General features: G+C 41.0%; 1 pseudogene across 1 annotated transcript in view; it reads right to left on the bottom strand.

The window, feature by feature from the left end:
• The window catches only part of LOC147705979 (protein-glutamine gamma-glutamyltransferase 6-like), a 118,545-nt pseudogene that overhangs the window by 69,658 nt on the left and 36,655 nt on the right, over positions 1–12,232 (bottom strand). Inside the window, exon 7 of the transcript XR_015297339.1 lies at positions 7,870–8,002. The product of XR_015297339.1 is annotated as a protein-glutamine gamma-glutamyltransferase 6-like (transcript). The remainder of the gene's footprint in view (positions 1–7,869; positions 8,003–12,232) is intronic.

Below are 12,232 nucleotides of genomic sequence, written 5' to 3'. Positions count from 1 at the left end.
CATACCAAAGCCACTCTGCAACAAGAACTGAGGGGTGCAAGAAAACAAGACAAGCACTTGGTATGGTCTGTAAAAAAAACAGCAGAGGGAAAAGGAGTGGCAATATGTATACTCACTTATGAGCAGCGCAATCAGGCCGATTTATGGAAGCATATCAAAAACAAAACACTGGGATGCCACCATAACCAATGCCATCAATGAACCTACATGGACCCTGCAAGTAAAAAACTGTACAAACACCCGAGTGCTCCATCGCCAGAAACCTTAAACCCCATGGATGACCCAAAGGAAGATGACTTAATGTTTACGATTAACAACATCATGTTTCAAACTCTGCCAAGTCCCCGATAGCTGGGGAGGCTCAATATTGCCTCCAATTTTCGAAAAGGGTGACAAACAGAATCCCTCCAATTATCGCTTGATCGCCCTTTTGGACATAGAGGGCAAGATATACACCTCAGCTGTATTAAAAGATCTGAAGTTATGGGCAACAACAAACGCAATAATCACATTTTGTCAAACAGGATTTAGATCAAATTCCTCCACACTGGACAGCATAATTACCCATTCTTATCTCATCCACCAGGCAAACAACCAGAAATCACAAGCTATCTATGCATGCTTTGTTGACTATTCATCTGCATTTGACCTGGTGGATAGGAGCATCCCATGGAGCAAACTCCAGGCATGGGGCATTCCAAACCACCTGCCTATTGCTATTATATCTCACTCTAATCAACTTGGATGAGGGTCAAGCTCTCGGACACTGCTCTTACAAAAAAGATCAACACCAACCTAGGTCTAAACAAGTATGCGTGCTAGCCCCAATGATTTTTCATTCATACACGGCAGACATGTCGTTGTCACTAAACTGCGCCAATCAAATACTGCAGTATGTGGATGATATAGTTCTTCTTGATAATTCGAAAATAAGGATCTAGGGAGCCCTTAATGCCCTTCATACATATAATAAGACAAACAAGATGATAGTAAATGCTTCAAAAATCAGGGTGATATAATTTGGAAGGATGCATAAGCAAATAAATCATCACAGTTCCCTAAAAAATGACTGGATCGAAATCTTATAACTATCTGGGCATTAGGATTTCGGCAAACAGAGGACTCAAAACACATTTGATTCACCTTAAAGATAAGGCCGCACTAATTACCACCAGACTTTGCCAACTGAATTCTTCCCTCGAAACCCCCACTTTAGCCCCAATACAAAAAGTTCTAAAAGCCACATTATCTCAGCCATCACTTATGGCAGGGAGGCCTTACTGGGACTACTCATCACAAACAAGAATAATTGTAGCTAGAAACCTACAAAACAGTGTTTAGGCTGCCACATTACACCAGGGGATCTTTGGTGAGATTAGAATTTTGCTGAGGGGGTCTAAAATGGACCAACAAGGGTTCTATCCTAAAATATTACCACAGATGCATCACAGTCACACCAGTATGTTGAAGTTTGTCCTTCAAAACATATTTAAGACCAAAAACAGTCACATATTTAATGGCATCAGCAGATGCCCTTCAAATAGACTTAACCACACTAAATGCTCTAGTACTCAGCAGTTGAAAAAATACTGAAGAAACACACAAAACTTGTCTCGAAATTTCCTGCGGTGGAAAATATCAAGACACCCTCACAAGCCCTGTCAACTTTATATGCCAATGACTACCAGGTTGTCCTGAAGCCACAGCCTTTTCTTAGTTGTTCAATCAGGAAAACCTGCCCCACCCAAATCTTGGCTGCGAGTATGATGACACTACAAAGTGCAGGCTGTGCTGTTATAAACGTGAAACCTTCTCGTATTTACTCTGCTCCTGCCTGTCGCTGCTTCACTTTAGGTGGACACTGCTAAAGCCACTTTTTCTAACCTATGGCTTAAGGACTTGCAGTGATGCTATGACAAGGATTTTTAGTACCATGGTCCCTCCGGAACTGGCAAGAATAGTGCAGGACCTCCTAAGCGCAATGATGACCGCTGAATAACAAAACGCACCTTACACCTTGGCTTATCTGCCACAGACTCCAAACAACTATATAGCCTTTTATGTAACGATTGCTGATTTCAAATTATGTATTTTATCCTCTGATACCATAACCCAAGTCAAAAAGGAAGATCATCCTGGAGTGATTCTGAAGTCATTCGATGACTTCAGCCAGGCAATCCCTGCAATTAACTGGGGATGTCATCCGAAGCCATCCTGAAGTCTGCCCACAGGGCAAAATATTTAAATGGTATGACTTTATCTAGAGTCATCAGAGAAACTACTCCAGGATTAGGACCTGATTACTTCAGTAGAAAAGATGTAATGAGCTTGAACTACTGCCGGATGATCCCATGCTGATTACAGGATTAGGGTGGATTACTCCAGGATGGGTCCCTGATTACTTCAGTGGAAAACATGTGATGACCTTGTACTACTCCAGAATGATCCCATGATGATTTCAGATTAGGCTGGATTACTCCAGGATGATCCTTTGAGTATTTCAGGATGGGGCTGTATTATTACAGAATCATTTTGTGATGACTTCAGAATGAGGCTGCATTACTCATGGATGATCCAAGGATAACTTTAGAATGTGACTGGAACCGTACTAGTTGATTAATTAATAATGGGAATGTATTACCGTAGGATGGGTTCTGGCTGTATTACTGCATGGCGGTGTCAATATGTAGAAATATTATTCTAGGATGACCTCCAGTAGTAATACGTGTTTGCCATTCACAAGATGTTAAGAAATACAGTTTTATTACTTTGTTAGCAGAGCAAATAATGGTTACAAAAACAAGCATTGGCAAAGCCAATAGGTTTTGCCTTTTCGTCCATGTGACTTGCCAATGTCTTTTGTCGATGGTTTGTAGTATCGGTTAAAATGAAAAAGCATTGGCAAAGCCAAATGGTCTGGCCTTTGCAAGAGCTATTGTCTTTGCCAATATGTTTTAGCCATATTGTACATGAGCGTGGCTGTTCAGCATGGCTAAAAGTTAGTGGGGTAAAGATGATTTGCATGTTGAAAGTGCAATGTGATGAAGTAGCATAGATTCTAGCCACAGAGTGTCATGGAGAGGTGTAGAACAGAGTGGCGTTAAGTGTTACGTAGACTAGATTGCTGTGGAGTGGCATAAAGTGGAGTCGTGTAGGAGAGTGGAGTAAAGTGTTGTAGAATCGAGTGTCTGAGTGGAGTGGCATGGAGTAGAGTGGAGTATGTTGTAGAATAGAGTGGACTAAAGTGGCATGGAGGGGGTTAGGTAGAGCGTTGTTGAGTAGTGTTGAAGAGTGACATAGCATGTAGTAGTGTTGTAGAGTGGAGTGGCAAAGAGTCGAGTAGAGGTTTATGGAGTAGAGCATCATCGAGTGGAGTATCAAAGCTTATAGTGTGTTAAAGTGCAGTAGCCTAGATTGAAGAAGTGTAAAAAACAGTGGTGCAGAGTAGACAGCGTAGAGTGCACTGGTTGAGTTGAGTGGTGTAGAGTGCATTGGCGCAGAGTAGAGCGATCTAGAGTGCAGAGTAGTTTTCAGTGGTGTAAAGTAGATTGTTTCAGAGAAGAGTGGCATAGAGTGGAGTGGTGCAAGGTAGATTGCAGAGGTGTAGAGCAGAGTGCAGTGACAGAGTAGTGTAGAGTGAAATGGTACAGAATAGATTAGAGTGGCGTAGAGCAATGCAGATTGCAGTGACTTAGACTGCAGTCGTGCAGAGTAGCGTGGCATTCAGTTTCAGAGAATGTAGTTTTGCACAGAAAAAAGAACACTCGGGTGCCACCCGCCAATCATGCCTAGATGTAGGTGACTTGTAAAATGTAAACACTGAGGCTGGTATCACATAACCATTCACAACTAACAGCAATAACCAAAACCGAAAAATAAAAATGTGTGCTATGTCAAACTGCAGCACGCAGTGCAATCCAGGTAACATTGTTAGGTAGGCCACACTTATATCAATAAAATACAAATTAAATTATTATCCAGCGAAAATAAGGCAATGGATTAGAAATTCACATGATCCCACACAAAGGAGTCCACACTATGAGCCCCATAAGTGCACATGTTCAACCATCACAATAATGTCTGAAAAATCTAATTACAATTTTCTCAGAGTAAGAGACTTAAAGACAGTGAAAAAGTGATAGGGTGACGAGAAGTTTAACCTGCTTTAGCTGAGCTCCCGCAGCACACGCACACTCACAAAGGCAGAAAAAGAGAACGATTAGTAGAGGCGCTCTGCCCGGTCCATGACAATCCTTTTATATCCAGGGAAAGGCTAACCCTCAAAAGGCCGTGGCACAAACTTACGCTGGAAGAGTTCTACGGTACATTAGAGCGGAAACCTCTGAACAATTTCACTAATGTGGAACAAGGCTACCAACAGTTCTGCATGTGGATCACCGACGCCTTGGACTCTCTGATACCTTTACGATGGGCGAAAGGCCGGACAAAAACACCTAGTCCCTGGTATAACGAGTCGCTGGCAGAATTGAAAAAATCCTGCCGTAAAACAGAGCGGGAATGGAGACGATCATATGACCCTGCTCTGAAAATCCGGTATTTCACTGAGGTGAAACTTTACCACAGAGCTATTTGCAGAGCTAGAGCTGCATTCTACGCCCAGGAATTTGCCACCAGTACTAACCGCTCTAAACTGATTTTCAAGGTACTGAAGGACCTTATGAAAAACAGATCCTCATCAGAGGCGATTTGCACAGATTCACACTGTGACAAATTGGCCTCCTTTTTTGTGGAGAAAGTGGAAAAAATATACCACGGGTTCGACACACTCCACCAGGATCGAGAAGCCACTGTTTCTGATACATCGGATCATGAGCCCTTGGCTATCTTACCTGAACTGTCGGTTGAGGCCTTTGATAGACTCAGCCTCAGGGTCAAATCAGGCTCCCCGGCGGACCCATTAAAGCCTGCCTTCATTAATACACTTTCTCCGCTGTGTCGAAACCCCATACTGGATCTCATTAATATGTCTCTGTCTTCTGGAACTGTACCCGCGGCTTGGAAGCAGGCAGTGGTTACTCCCATACTAAAAAAAGCTAACTCTGACCCCCGACTGCCAGAAAATTACCGACCTATCTCCCTGTTGCCTTGGATCGCCAAAGTAACAGAAGCGCATGTCAACTCGGTTCTGTCGGAGCATCTGGCTTGCAACCAGATTTTGGATTCCAGCCAGAACGGCTTCCGGTCAGGACACAGTACCGAGACGGCACTACTTTACATCTTGGAACACCTACGCCAGGTACTTGACTCAGGTCATACTGCAGCGCTTATACTATTAGATCTAAGCGCTGCTTTCGATACTGTGTCCCACCAAATACTTATCCAACGCCTACAGGAGGCGGGAGTGACTGATGTCGCTCTCCAATGGTTTCGGTCCTTTCTGGCTGATCGTACTTTTAAAGTGGCTATACCACCTGGCCAATCCACCACTTACCCCCTGAAGATGGGGGTTCCACAGGGATCTTCGTTGAGCCCTACAATATTTAACCTCTATGTGAAACCGTTGGCTGGTGTCGTCAAACAGTGGGGTCTTACGATGGCCTCATATGCGGACGACACACAGCTAGCGGTGACACTTAGCGGAGACCCCGAGGTAGCAGCTCCGAGATTCCGTGCGGGTCTCTTGGCAGTAGCCAGCTGGCTTCGCACCAACTGCCTCCAGTTGAATGCCACCAAAACGGAGGTATTGGTTCTAGGGAAGCACGCTGAGCTATGGGGTAACCAGTGGTGGCCGTCGGAGCTTGGTGTCACTCCTATTCCAGTGGATGGAGTGAGAAATCTAGGAGTTTGGGTGGATTCTGCGCTCACCTTCAGGGACCACACCAAGAAGGTGGCTGCCACGTGCTACGGAATATTGCGTGGTATTAGGCCAGTCTTGAAGTACTTTGATCCCCCTACCAGACAGCTTGTAGTTCAGGCCTCAATACTATCTAGGCTGGACTACGGCAGTTCACTGTTGTTAGGGGTGAATCAAGCGGAGGCCTCTAGGCTCCAAAGAGTACAAAACGCCGCGGCACGAGCCATTGTGGGCCTCCCCAGACACTGTTCAGTGTCTGGTACCATCACGGCCTTGCATTGGCTCCCGGTCAGACAGCGAATCATGTTCAAGGCGCTGTGTCTGGCCTTCAAAATTCTGAAAACTTCTTCGCCTCCGGCACTTGTTACTCTACTCACGCCCTATGTGCCGTCGAGATCTTTAAGATCTGAGGGGCTTCATCTGGCTGTCTGTCCACGCTTTAGGTTGAGCAGGATGGGTGGCCGTTCTTTCAGGGTGCTAGCGGCAGGCCTATGGAACTCGCTCCCAGTTCACATTCGAGCTCTGGAGGATATGTTCGCCTTCAGGCAGGCGATCAAAACTTTCCTCTTTCCAGTTCCTAGCTAATTTCTTTTGTGTGTTATGTTACAGCATCTGTCAAAGCGCCAGGACGCCCCTTTGCTGGGGCAGCTGTGCGCTATAGAAATTTTAATAACATAACATAACATAACATAACATAACATTAATAGCTATTTGTAGCACTTGTGACTTATTGAAGTAGAAGCCAAGCTCAAGTCTTAAAATGGTGTGCTAATGCTGCAGTGGGAAGGTAGCATCCTCAATTAAAATGTAATACATGAAGGGATGACCAGGCCCAAGCTAAAGTTAGTATAAAATAGTCGAAATAAATAAACTAAATACCACTCAAGAATCTGCAATTGAATGGTAGACTAACAAGTATTGAAAATGCAATAGGTCTCAACTTTGATTAAGTTAAAGCCATTTGCTTTGCTAATGGTATTGTATAGCAAAGCGAATGGTTTTAACTTAATGAAAGGCAAGACCTATTGCATTTTTAATGCTTGTTAGATAAGATGCTAAGGAAAGCACCTCATATTTGATCACTGCAGTCACTTTTGGCTTTTGTGTTACATTTTCTCCAATTACCCATCTGCACTAGAAGTATAATCATTCTCAAAACATCAGGAGCATTTTCATAATGTTAAAAAGAAATGATACTTGTGGAGATTTGGATGTTTATTTTCAAATCATCATGCACAATTGGATCTTATGAAGTAATCACATACTCATTCTTAAATCCTCCTGAAGTCATCAGGAATGGTCACACCTTGTGAAGTCATTACATAGTCATTCTTAAATCCTCCTGAAGTCATCAGGATTAGTCACACCTTGTGAAGTCATCAGATGCTCATTTTCAAGTCATCCGCAAGTCATCAAGCTCAAGTTTCTAAAGTCTGCTGATGACTTCAAGAGCTTGATGATGCCTGATGATGTGAAAATGACTTTTAGAGTATTTGGATGATCACCCAATAACTCTGGGATGGCTTCTAAAGTAATCTTGTTTGACCTGGGAAGCTTGTGAAGGTTCTATGGTTCCACAAAGATCTATCCATCCCAACGAACTGTACACATTGGCTCAATTGCAATCGATTTTAAACAATCATATTGTCATTAAGACAACTATAGTACATTTTAAACTGCTTGTCCCATTTTATACTTGTTCATGCTATATGGCACTATAATGTACTAATCAATCTTTTCCTGTCCATTGTATAACATGGTTTTAATTTTCTTCCAAAATGTTCTATATTGTCAATGTTTTATTTAACCATACAATAACATGTTCTACTACTACATTATATAGCAGATGGCTGTGCCATACATCAGTGGTTAAGCAACAAAGACATTTTAGCCCAGTTCAGTATTTCACTAACATAACACTCGTGAAATATTGATAGTTTCAGACACAAATTTCTATCCCTTATTTAGCTTGTCACAGAAAAGCTGCTACTTGATAGATAGATTACATTTTTAATCTAAAAACTCATAGAGACGCAAATAGTTGCTGACATTACCATACGCTGTCAGGGCTGCCCATGTATTTCCCAGCGATGTCATAAAATTCATCAACACTCAGGTTTTGGTTTGTGTCGTGCGCAGAGTTGAAATTTGTAGTGACACGAGTTGGGATTCCGAGGCACCTGAGAGCTAAGGAGAAAAATAGAACAAAGAAGAAAAAAATGTCAAAATAGAGGTGCTTAGAAATCTGTATCAATTCCTGTTTTTTTTTGTATCTCCCATACTAGCAAGGTACCCTTAAATACATCTTTGTCAAGGGAAAAGGTTACGGAGCACACCTTGATGCAAGGCAAAATGTGTTGATTTCTATTGTCAGTCAGAGACTCTGGAATTATGCAGCAGGAATTATGAGGCAGGATTGACAAAAATATGTGGCAAAAAAGGCAAATTATGTGGCACAATTTGTGATACTACTACTTTATTATTTTGTTATTTTTACACTTCTTAACACTTTCTGGACATAGGTTTCACCTTATTAGTACCAGTTTAACACCCAAATACAGCAAAAAGCAACAGTAAGGTGGCAAATCAACCTCGCCGAACGCCTTCCCTGCGGGGCAACAAGTGACGCCACATTTTAGTAACTTTTGATCTGTTTGAGCTAGAAACAACATTTTCTGTTGAAACCTGCAGATTGAGCAACAGATGTGTCAAACCAATAATTATGTTGAAAATGGCACAACTGTAAAACCGTACAATTACAGTTGCCCTGATGTCAATCAATTTGCAAGTTGCTTAGTACATTATGATTTTGAGAAGGATGGTGCCACACTGGAGAATAGAGCATGTTCTTCACGTTTGTGATGCTCAACTTGATGACTAGTGTGCTTGCAATAGCTCTCAACATGGCAGGATTATTATTCCTGGTGGTAAACTGCCTAAGAGTTTGTCAGTGCATTCGTATCCTGGCCTCTGCAGTGTATGGTGTCAAACTAACTATGCACCCTGAGTTTGTAATCAGTAAATGGATCATTTCCTTACTCTTTCGGTCACTACAGTGCACCTCAATGCACCACAGTGTACTCTGACATCTCTACAGTGTTAAAGGGCAGCTCTTTTGTGGTATGGGCAGGTCATTAAGAGACCCTATACTTGCTGAGCAATGGTTTGGCAGCCTTTCCTGAGCCTCTCATGAATAGGTGCTTACCAGCTTTGGGCACTTGGGTCAGAGTGGATGTCAAGAGCCCCCTCTTTTCCCCAGGGTCATCTACTCAAGAAGCAAACCTCCTGTCAGAACATCATGCTAGGGTGTCAACCTGGGTAAACAGTCATAATATCGATTCCAAAATATAGAATGGACATAATATCGAAGTAAAAATATAGAATGGACAAAATATCGAATGGACACAATATAGTGGTTAAAAATATCGAATTTAAGGTAAGTAATATCGATTTTCAAAATATAGAAGTCAAAATATCGGAGTATACAACATAGGCATTAAATATATCGATTTTTTAATAATATCAATTTTTTAAAAGTGTTTTGTATGTTAGTATATGTGTGAAAAGTGTATATTAATTTTTGTAATGTATGTTTAATGTATTTTAAGTAATGAATGTTATGTTATTTAATTTTTGCGTAATTTAATTCTGTAGCGGGTTGTGGTTTTATAGGGGAATAGGGTGGGAAGTAATTTAATTATATTAAATTAAATATTAATTTTTAGTAATTATTATTAATTTTTAATTACATTTTGCTTTTTAGTTCTGTAGCGGGTTGTGGGTTTATAGGGGAATAGGGTGGGAAGTAATTTAATTGTGATTAAGTAAGAAATTTTATTCATTCATTGGTATTGATTTTACATTTATTGTTAATTAATTTTTAATTGGTAATTAATTTCTATTAATTGGCAATTAATTTTTATTAATTGGTAATTATTTTGTATTCATTAAATATTTGATAATTATGATAATTGTATTAATGTATTTTCTGTAGTGGGATGTGGGTTTATAGGGGAATAGGGTGGGAAGAAATGTAATTGTAATTAATTACATGTTAAAAATACTTTTTGTGTATTGATAATTAATTTACTGGTAATTTTTAATTGATATTAATTTGTATTATTAATTAGTTTTTGTTATTGAAAATTAATTATTTGGGAAATAATTATGAATAGGTTATTAATTTTTAATAACTAATATGTAGTTGTATTTCTAATTCATTATTACATAATATTAAAATGGTTATTAATTTCAATTAATGTTTTATTGGGATTGATATTTAATGTATTTTTAATAATATATTAAATCATTACTTTCCCTACTGTTAAACTCCCTGGAGTGGGAATAGTAATTTTCACCCTCCCGCTATCCAACGCTTTCCCTACTGCTGCACTCTCTGGAGTGGGAATAGTATTTTTTACCCCTACGCTATCCAACGCTTTCCCTACTGTTGCACTCTCTGCAGTGGGAATAGTAATTTTTACCCCTACGCTGTCCAATGCTTTCCCTACTGTTGCACTCTCTGTAGTGGGAATAGTAATTTTTACCCCTACGTTATCCAACGCTTTCCCTACTGTTGCACGCTCTGGAGTTGGAATAGTAATTTTTACCCTCCCGCTATCCAACGCTTTCCCTACTGTTGCACTCTCTGGAGTGAGAATAGTAATTTTTACCCTTATGCTATCCAACGCTTTCCCTACTGTTGCACTCACTGGAGTGGGAATAGTATTTTTTACCCCTACGCTATCCAACGCTTTCCCTACTGTTGCACTCTCTGGAGTGGGAATATTATTTTTAACCCCTACGCTATCCAACGCATTCCCTACTGTTGCACTTTCTGGAGTGGGAATAGTATTTTATACCCTTACGCTATCCAACGCTTTCCCTACTGTTGCACTCACTGGAGTGGGAATAGTATTTTTTACCCTCCCGCTATCCAATGCTTTCCCTACTGTTGCACTCACTGGAGAGTTAATATTAAATGTTACCCTCCTGCTATCCTACGGTAAAATATTGTACATTTTTTATTAATAACTTAAATTAATTATATCTTAATTTTAAGGTTAGTTGAGTATTTTTAAGTATGTTTTAGTTAATTATATTTATTATTTCATTCATTTTAAATTACTTTTAAGACATTTAAAAAAATTCGATATTTTGACTGACTATATTTTTTACAGACTATATTTTGGATTCGATATTTTTGTACTTACCTGTTTGTAGATAGGAATTCGATATTTTGGCATTCTACATTTTGGTGACTATATTTTGGTAAGTCTATATTTTGTCATTCTATATTATGTCAGTGATCCGTTAACCTGCTGGGGTCATCAATCTAAAATAGGAATCTTGGGAACAGGAAGTATCTCTGCTTTAGAAGGTCTAAATGTGATAGGACCTCAAGAAGAGGTGGACTAGTTCTCATACCCCACATGGTACTGCCTTGCAAAGTCTACACTGTGACACCATTTACTCTCTGTGCTTGGCAAGCAAAAGAGCAAAATAATCTCTTGTGTATGAACCTATAATGGTCTCCATCATTAATCTACTTGAAGAAAGTAATAAAAGAAAGAGAAAAAAACACCAATTGCCCATGTATTAGAAACGGGCTCAGATAGTCTCTACAAACCAACAGCCTCTCAAGTGGCTATCTTCTCTTGAACTCCATTTTTAATACCTGAGCTGGCTTTGTTAGAACCTCTGATTTCTTCTGCAAATCTAAGGGGCAGATTTATGATAACCCTGGGGATGTGCCAGTTATTTTGCGCCGCTGCTCCGCCACCCATGGTGCGCCGCATTTACAATGCGGAGCACCATGGGGCAAAAACGGCACAGATGCGTGACGCATCTGTGCCGTAAAGGTGGCGCATTGCTGGAGTTGCGTCGCAAGCGCGACGCAGCTTCAGCAAGGCTCGGGGTGCCCTATCTGTCCAATGCTGCGTCAAGCCTTACGCCTGCTTCAAGCAGGCGCAGGATTTTGACGCAGCATTGGCCTGAAAGTGACTGAGTGAAATCTTATAGATTTCACTCAGCCACTTTTGCGAGGCGCACCTGCCCCGGAACGCCCACCCTGCGCCGGAACGCCCATAAGTGGTGCAGGGCTTTACAACGTGATGCATCTGCCTAGATGCGTCACGTTGTAAATGGGTCATAGGGATGTGCCACGTTTACGCCACAGTTGCGTGATGCAAACGTGGCGCATTACCAACATAAATCTGCCCCAAAATCTTTGGCAAAAGGCGTATAAACAATTAGGGATTTAATAGGTCTCCGCCAGGAGCTCTGAAACAGCACAAGTGGTATGGGCACCTTTGTTTGTGCTACCTTCATGTATGATCCTGTTACAAAGGAAGGGCAACCCGGAAATACCTTGTGAGCTTGGGTAACAGAATTTACGGAAGTAAATGGGCAACAAGG

The sequence above is a fragment of the Lissotriton vulgaris genome, chromosome 7 (assembly GCF_964263255.1).
Source record: "Lissotriton vulgaris chromosome 7, aLisVul1.2, whole genome shotgun sequence".
Taxonomy (NCBI): domain Eukaryota; kingdom Metazoa; phylum Chordata; class Amphibia; order Caudata; family Salamandridae; genus Lissotriton; species Lissotriton vulgaris.
Note: the sequence above shows the minus strand (reverse complement) of the source record. Positions and strands in the feature narration are given on the sequence as shown.